This window comes from Myotis yumanensis, unplaced genomic scaffold (genome assembly GCF_028538775.1).
Source record: "Myotis yumanensis isolate MYYU_CA2020_CCGP unplaced genomic scaffold, mMyoYum1.0.hap1 SCAF_6, whole genome shotgun sequence".
Classification (NCBI taxonomy): domain Eukaryota; kingdom Metazoa; phylum Chordata; class Mammalia; order Chiroptera; family Vespertilionidae; genus Myotis; species Myotis yumanensis.
Genome location: NW_027223757.1, coordinates 53,233,491 through 53,243,264, shown reverse-complemented (window position 1 = coordinate 53,243,264; position 9,774 = coordinate 53,233,491).

Genomic DNA, 9,774 nt, shown 5'->3' with positions numbered 1-9,774 from the left:
GAAATCTGGACACAGACAGGCAGAACACCGTGTGACTATGAAGACAAACAGAAATCTAGGTGGTGTCCACAAGCCAAGGAAAGCCAGAGACGCCAGCAAACCACCAGAAGCTAGGAGAGGCATGGAACAGATTCTCCTCACAGTCCACAAAAGGAGCCCACCCTGCTGATACCTTGATCTCAGAGTTCTAGTCTCCAGAACTGTGAGACAATAAATGTCTGTTGTTTAAGCCATCCAGTCATGGTACTTTATTACAGCAGCCCTAGCAAACTAATGCAGGGGGTTGTGGTGATTTGAGCTACACTGGACTGCCTGGAAAATTAAAGAGTTGTATGTAAAGGTGGTAGGGGATGTCTAGTAAACTTAACATTTTAGTCATAATAGCTGCCACTGTGATCACCACTGCACAGCATATCTACACAGGCCTCTCTATTATGATTAAATAGTGACAGGGCTGGGGCAGCCTCCCCTTTTACTAATGACTAAGAAGCTGAGAGGAACAAGAGGGAGCTTTATCTATTCACTTCTGTGTTTTTGCTCAGGCTTTCTGCTCAAACTTGTTGCCTGGCTACTCACCTTTAAGACTCAACCTAGCCGAAGCCGGTTTGGCTCAGTGGATGGAGCGTCGGCCTGCAGACTGAAAGGTCCCAGGTTCGATTCCGGTCAAGGGCATGTACCTGGGTTGCGGGCACATCCCCAGTAGGAGATGTGCAGGAGGCAGCTGATCGATGTTTCTCTCTCATCGATGTTTCTACCTCTCTATCTCTCTCCCTTCCACTCTGTAAAAAATCAATAAAAAAAAAAAAAAAGACTCAACCTAGGCTAACTCCTCAACACTTCTAGGATGAATTTGTTATATAGATTCATGGAGAAAGAGACACCTCTCTGCATATCTTCATCATTACCCTCACCACATCCTATCTAATAAAAGAGTAATATGCAAATTAACCATCACTTCGCCATAAAGATGGCAGCACCCACAGCCAATAAGGAGGGAATATGCAAATTGACACCACAAGGTGAGAGGCAGAAGGCAGAGAGGCAGCTCTGGGCCAGAGGGAAGGTGGTGCCAGCAGCCTTCCAGGGGAAGGAAGGCCTATTCTTGCACGAATCTTCATGCATCGGGCCTCTAGTTGTAATATAACTCTGTTGATGAATCTGCCTCTCCCACCACTGTACTATTTAACTCCTTGCCTATAGTATAGTACCTTGTAAACTTCAACAATTGAAGTTGAATATTTCTTAAATATGTCTTAATCACCCTATCCTCCAGTAGCCCACACTATCCTTGTCCTTTAAGATAGATATCTACTAAAATATTATAGCAACCATGTTAGGGTAGAAGAAAGCTGTTGAAGAAAAAAAAATTAAGGAAATATTTCTTAGACCAAAATAAAAATAATACTCAAAAGCCCATAAGTCTTAACATTGTTTAGAAGTGAATTTTTATTTTGATGATCAAGAAGAAAAGAAAACTATATTTAACACATTAAGAAGTTGATTCAGATCACATGAATCTAAATATATAGTACAGCTAAGGGCTCCAGTGACCTACACAGACCAGAATTGCTCTTGTTGTGACTAAAAGGCCTAAGACAAACTTTAAAGGCTTGAAATATTTAGAATAGTTTTGCAACAGTCAAGCAAGCATTTTCCAGTTTGTATAATATCAGAAGCCTCTGAAAAGAATCAAACGATTATACCAAGATGCTGGTCTTTGCTTGGCCCTCGACATCTCTAACACCTCCCAAAATATTCCCCAGGATCTGATTCAGATGAGTCATTCTTTAAAGCCTATAAAAGTAGACATAGCTGGATGACACAAAATTTCATCATCCTGAGCCTGAAGATCCTCTTCGCACCATAAATTATTTCTAAACTATTGTTCTGACGTCAAATAAAGATAAATGCAAATATGTAAGGTGTGGAGAGGTGTTTGCTGACATTGCGTGCTGAGTTTGAGTAATGGTAGGCTTAGCATTAGGAACAGCAGTTCCCATTCAGGAGTGGCTTCAAATCTATATTCAGAACAAGCATTGCCTAGAGACAAAAAAAATTGTTTAATCACTGCGTAAATGAGTGCAGCAGGGAGGACTAGACATTGTAATTCCTTCCACATAAGATTTTGCAGGCTGGCCAGAACCTCTTCTAAGCACCATAATTGGAATACATACTATTTTCCATTGCAGATATGATGCTGGCTAATTTAACTTTGATTTCATTATTTTGGATGTGGTCATTATTTTGAGTTGATTGGATAGGTCATAAAGTAATCAAAATTACATATCTGTGAGTGGTTTCAAAAGGTCATCTAGTCTAGTCCCCAGACTCAAGGCACGATTACTATGATTCCTCAAGCCAAATCAGTATATATCTGACTCTTCCTAAAGATTTTCAGAAACAACATCCAAAATCCTGAGGGACTTTGAAAGAAACTACAAGATGATCTCTGAGCAGTCAAAATAAATTTTTTATGAAGTCCTTATTTTAAAATTTGCATACTTCTCTCAAACATGTACCTTCAAGTACCTGTATCCTTACTCAGAAACTAGTTACTCTTACTTTACAGAAAAGTCAACCATGTTTGGGATCTTCTTTCTCAGCCCACACCAATTAGAAAAATGAAGTTAGAAGGAGAGGGGAATGAGAAATGAATATGCTATCCACTGACTACAACAAGCAACACAATCAATGGATAGTAAAGAAAAAGTCTAGCCACTGTGGAGAACTGTATGGAGTTTCCTCAAAAAACTAAAAATGGAACTCCCATTTGATCCCACTTCTAGGAATATATCCCAAGAAACTAGAAACACCAATTAGAAAATATATGTGCACCCCTATGTTCATAGTAGCACAATTCACCATAGCTAAGATTTGGAAACAGCCTAAGTGTCCATCAGTAGATGAGTGGATTAAAAACCTGTGGTATATCTACACAATGGAATACTATGCTGCGGTAAAAAGAAGGAGTTCTTACCATTTGCAACAGCATGGATGGAACTAGAGAGCATTATGCTAAGTGAAATAAGCCAATCAGAGAAAGATAAACACCACATGATCCCAATCATTTGTGGAATATAATGAACAACATAAACTGATGAACAAAAACAGATCCAGAGACAGAGAAGCATCGATCAGACCGTCAAACCTCAGAGGGAAGGCAGGGGAGGGTGGGGGTAAGGGGGAGAGATCAACCAAAGGACTTATATGTAAGCATATAGGCCTAACCAATGAACACAGACAAGAGGGAGGTGAGGGAATGAGTGGGGGGAGATAGGGGGTAATGTGGGGATAAGGACACATATGTAATAACTTAAACAATAAAAAAAAATAAACAAAAAGAAAAAATAACTACAAAATTCAAAAAGCACACCAGCCTTGAGCCCCAGAATATCAGGACAATCAGCGTAATGCACCTGAGGCATTACTATATTGTTACAGCATCATATAATAATGGTAGGATTGCCAGATTTAACAAATAAAAGTGTAAGACACCCAGTTAAATTTGAATTTCAGGTAAACAAGGAATAATTTGTTAGTACAGTTGTCCCAAATATTGCCTATGCTGATCTGAAATCCAAATTTTACTGGGTGTCCTTTATTTTATCTGGCAATCCTAAATAAGATGGTGACCCAAGTCATCAGTAAAGCACAACCTATGTTTAGCATACAGTTCAAAGCCATGTAACAAATACAATATCATAAAATGTTCCATTGATAGTATTTAAGAAAATCACAACTTGGAGTTGTCTGAAAAGTTCATTTATGTGAAATACTTTGAGCTATGCATGTTCTATTCACTGCAGCATCTCAGGCATAAAATATATACTTAATAAACATTGGATGAATAGTGGAAAAGCTTAACATACCATTCCCCAGCAGTGGGGTACCTCAAGCCCCTGAAGATTGTCCCTAGCCCCTCCTGGTCATTCGGTTTTAGAATTCCTCCACACCTCCTACTGCGGTGTCAGTTCTGTTGTCCTGCTTGAGTCCAAGCCTGACTCAGAGTTGGTGTCACTGTCCATGTCCAGCTCCCGTTCTCATGTGTGCCTCTTGTCCTGGGTTTCTGTGATGCCACAGTCAACCTTCTGTGATAGACCTGTTGAGAGAATGAGATGATACCTACACTTCCTTAATATTTTGGGCTTTCTCTGCAAGCCCATTGTTGTAAGGGTCAGTCAGGTGAGTGGTGTGAAGGAAATGAAGAAACAGGCCCAACTCTTCCCCCAGGAGCAGCTTTTCCAACCCCACCCACTCATAGCAAGCCTCAACCTGGAACCACTTATTGGCCACTTACAGTCCTGGGGGCTGGTATTACGCTTAGGGCTTCACCAGATGTCCAAGAAATGGCTAGATTTCTTCTAGAACTTGTGGCCCACAGTTATTCTTTGTGGTCCGATTAGTCCAAGAAATTGTCCCTCTCTTAATAGAGTCAGTCTTGAACTCTTAACAGGGTTTGCCTCTGAAGTGAGACATGGAGTGTGGCTGTGGGAGCAAGATGAACAGGACAGGTTTCCCACCCTCAAAGAAGCTTACTTTCTATCTTATGTGATTGTCTGAAGATTGTTTTACAAAAATCCCATTTGTCATAACTATTTCTAAAATAAAATATAATTTTCTGGAAAAAATAAGTCCATCTCAATTATCATCAATCTGAAAACTAAAAGCCAGTATATTTCAAAACAGTGCTTAGCATGTAGTTAATCATTAATAAGTGATGGCTATTATTATTATTTTTAATCCTCAATTGAGGATATTGTTCCATTGATTTTTAGAATGAGTGAAAGGGAGGGGGAGAGACAGACAGAGAGGGAGAAACATCAATGTGAGAGAGACACATCGATTGGTTTCCTCCTCTGGCTGGGGATCGAGCCAGCAACTGAGGTACATGCTGAAATGGAACCCAGAACCCTTCAGTCCGGGGGCCCACATTCTATCCACTAAGCCAAACTGTCTAGGGCAGTAATGGCTATTATTATCCTGCTAAGACAAACTCCAAAATCTCACCAAGCTGAAGAAGTGAAAGAATTTCAAGAATACCTTCTTTTTTTTTTTTTTTTTTTTAAATATATTTTATTGATTTTTTACAGAGAGGAAGGGAGAGAGATAGATAGTTAGAAACATCGATGGGAGAGAAACATCGACCAGCTGCCTCCTGCACATCTCCCACGGGGGGATGTGCCCGCAACCCAGGTACATGCCCTTGACCGGAATCGAACCCGGGACCTTTCAGTCCGCAGGCCAACGCTCTATCCACTGAGCCAAACCGGTCCTGGCTAGAATACCTTCTTATTAGACTGCCCAGAGGCTAGTCACAGCTGTGGGAGGTCCATTTATTAGCCAACCTCTATCCTCTGCTCCTAGGAGGAAACTCAGACAAGATCTAGGTCCCAAATTAGTATAATTGGGTTACAGGGTGTGCTTCACTTTAATCCTACTTAAGTAGGTGACTTAGAGCCTAGGTTGGCAATATTTGGAGGGAACAAAAATTATTTACAGGGATCCCACCATGGCCCAAGTGCCCCCTCAGTTTATCCTAATAAAACTCCAAGGTAGGAGTGTTAATCTTATTTTACTGTTAAACCTGTGGCTCATGTCTATGGCCACACAGTCATAAATGGGTCAGAATTGGGAGTATTATCCAAGTTTGTTGCCTTGGCAGCAAAAAAAACCTGGAAAAAAACATATATTGAAATTTAACAATGCAACGACCATAATGGTAATAAGTAGTAAGTGATTAAAAAAAATTAAGGACAGTGCCATCATATACTCCAGAAGATACAAAAGAATGTATCCTATGACTGCTTCACTGTGTTTTGTTTCCCCATGGAACCAGATGCTTAAGTACCAAGCTTTAAAAGATGGTTGATTGTTGTGGTATCATGTTTCTGTTCTAAGGCAATTGTGAGTTCCAAGGGAGTATTGTGGAATCACATGTGGCCCACATGACCTATTTTCCTTTCTTAAAAAGGTCTTTCCTGGTATCGCCAAAAGAGCTAGCTACAGATCACTGAAAATCATTCCTCAATCATATTAACCACAGTATTTTAGCTTCGTTTGCTAAAACAAGCAGTTAAATTGAAGCTCAGGTTCCTTTTATTCCTTTTGGTTACTTGCTACTCAAACTGTGGCCCCCTGGACCAGAAGCATTGGCATCTCTTGAGAACACACCTGGGAGCACACCTGGAGCAATTGAATCAAAATCTGCATTTTAACAAGATCCCTCAGGTGATTCACATGCACATGAAAGATGAGGAGCTCTGCTCTAGTTCACGTAGCCTCTTCCTGGCAGATGTGCTGATAACACTATGCCACAGTCCTGAAGTGTGTGCCAGGCCCTCTATGAGGCCGCAGTAATACTAAGATAACTAACAATGACCTCTGTGATAGAGAGAAAGTAGAATTTAAAAAGGATTCTGAGCAATCTAAAAATGCTCACCTGGATCAATGAGAATTCCTGTATCTAAATGCCTTTCTGCTCTGCAAAAGAGTGGAGTTCAGATTGGTTTTCAGTGAATACAGCACACCTGAATTTGTGTTTGCTTTTCATGAGAAGATAACCTAGCAAAATAGTAAGAAGAAAAAGGAAAGATGCGTACATCTCCTATACTGCTAAACTGTTCCTTCTTTCCCCAGTAACTATCCCTCGGCAGCACTCCAACAAAGATGTAAGACAGCTAAGCTTGTTAGAATTCACTCCCTTAACGAATGTTTACTGAGTGATTACTATAGGCCAGGGGTCCTCAAACTTTTTAAACCGGGGGCCAGTTCACTGACCCTCAGACCGTTGGAGGGCCGGACTATAGTTTAAAAAAAAACTATGAACAAATTCCTATGCACACTGCACATATCTTATTTTGAAGTAAAAAAACAAAACGGGAACAAATATAATATTTGTATTTGCATGTGGCCAGCGGGCCGTAGTTTGAGGACCCCTGCTATAGGCCCATCTCTGTGCTCAGTGCTTCAGTTACAAGTAAAAAAATACATGGTCTTTGCTCTCAGGAAGCTCACAGGTGTGTGTGAACAATTACTACCCAAGTCTGTGAGTATGAACAGAAGGCTGTAGTGTGAGAGGAAAGGACAAATTCTGCCCCAGTTTTCCTTCCTCAGTAAAGTTTGTAGCATTACTTTGATAGCCTCAGTATTCCTCTAAAGATTTCTTTAGCCCCTGAAATGCAAATGTGTGAATAGGAGTTGTTGTTTTTTTCTCCAAAAGTGGAAATAGTCTTGATAAAGAACTGAAGCTTCATCTGCCATCCAGTAATATTCCTCCTAAAATTATGCAACTCATCATTCCAGCACTGTGCTCCATATCACTGTTACTCAAAGTGTGGTCTGTGGGTTTGTTCCCAGCTACAACAAGATAAATAAAATATCAGCAATGATGGTTTAGAAACTTTTATAGTAATTGGACATTGTCACAACATGTCAGGGCATCACCAAAGAACTAATCTCATTGAACAGGTTGCTATAAATTGAATGTTTGTGTTCCCCCACCTATCTCTGTAAGACTGGTTTCTCTACTATGAATGTTTTTGAAACAAACCTAGAAACTGTTTAGATATACATGATCCTCTCTTCGTAGTGCTATCATCTATCCAAACTTGATAAGACAAACTGACAAGCAAAAAGCAAGCTCACCACCTCAAACTAATACAAAATAATATTGAATGTAAACTGTAATTGAAAAATAAAATGAAAAAAGCAAGCTCACTTACCACATGAAAACTTTAAATATTAATATACAAATTGTTTCCAGTATGCATATCAGCATTTAATACGGAGAAGTGCTATTTCCTTCATAACTCTTCGTTTCTTTGCAGATATAGAATGACAAAAAAGTACTAAAGTAAGACTATTAATTGCCTGTACTCAGGCTTTCAATGAACAATGTACACATTTTTGTAGTTTTTCCTGTTTTTCTCTGATTATCTTTATTGAAATATATGTCTAATGAATCTAATTTAAAAAGTGGGCTTGTGTTTCATAATTTCTCTTTTATTTTTCTGGTAATTCACTTTTGCTCTATTTACAACAAGTATTGTTTTATTTTTCTAGTAATTCAATTTTGTTCTATTTATAAAAGTATTGGTCCACACGGATTGGTGGTGGGGGAGGGAGGTAACTGGTCCTTCTTCTTCGAAAATATTTTGAGAAAAATGTCTCTATGGTAATCTGCCTGCTAATGACTACTATTGTCAAACCTAGCTGGTGAAAAAGAAATACCATTAGCTAATATGTATATCGTATTAAATACCTGTCAGGCATGTTCTGTGTGCTTTACATGTGTTCAATCCTTTGCTCTTACCTTATGAATTAGGTGCCATTGTATCACCATATATATTACTGATAAGAAGACTGAGAGATTGAGTCCTTTGCTCAAGGTCACACAGCTCTGTAGTGGCAGAGCCCAGTTTCAGAGTCCATGCTTTATCTGTATGGGGACAGAGACAGGCGTAGTCACAGCTTTCCACCAAATAACTATGGGCTTATGTGAGTCATTTAAGTTGTGTGGGAAAAGAAAAGGAAGAGTTATAAAAGATAACAAAAGCCACACTGAAGAGTCCTGCCCCTGTGCCAGGAATTGAGCTAAGGGCTTTACATATGCATGATCTCAGTGTACGTAAGTGTGGGGTGGTACAGGAAATGGTTTCAGGTAATAGGGAAGACGATTAAGTGGTGCATGGGTCAGGCAGAAGTCAAATCAAATCACATAATGAGAAAGCTATTTCTTCTTTAGGTCCCTGACTCCCTCTGATCACATCTGGTAGAGTCTCTTCAGTGCAGGTCTTGAGTGATTTCCTAACATATTTCCTTTTGTTACATAAGGAGACCAGGCCTTGGACTTCACATTTGTCTGGAAGCAAGGTCTTTTTTATTTTCATTGCGCCTTTAATTTAGGGCAAGTTGTTTTCCATTTGTAATGAGGATGTAAAATTTCCTTTAAAATGTATTTAAGTTTAACAGTGAGCTATGGAATAATATAAAGAGGATAAGAATATAGGCCTTACATGGACTTGACAAAAGATAATGACTAATGAAGTTTGGAAAATACTTCATCTTTCAAAAACCCAGCAATGTAGTATCATTTTCTATTTATAGGTAGGAGAGCTGAGGCTTAGAAAAATTCAGAAACCTTCCCAAGGTCGCTCACTGTATAGGAAGGTGAGGAGCTGGGATTCAAGCCTAGAAGTGTCTGCCTTCAAAGTTAATGTCCTAACCCATTACGTATACCGTCTCCCTTCTATGAAAACCATATCTGTTCCCTCCCAGGGTTAGTACTCTGTACTTCATGATTTAAAACAGCAGTCCTCAAAGTGCAGGACCAGAAAATGGTCCTCCGCAAAGGCCCTCCTCCAGGTATTTTCATCATAATACGAAGATCTTTGTCTCTTTCACTCTCGTTCACTTACAAGTGTACAGGGAAATTTTCCAGAGACTGCATGACATGTGACATCACAACACACTGAGTGCAGAAGCAGATAGGAGAATACAGCTGCCTTCTATTAAGCCAGACATTTAAATGATTTACAAAAATTTAAGCAACACCTTCTTCTCATTAAATCTTTTTTTGTTTTAAAAAATTATTTTAAATAAAAAATATGTGATTTATGTTAACATGTAATGGGTTTATTGTTATTTTAAAATGAGTAAATGTTATTTATTTACTCAACTTAATTTCTAATACATTAAACATACACATTTTGCATGTATTAATTTCTAACACATTAGTACATATAACCTACAGAAACAAGTTTTTTGAGGTTGTCA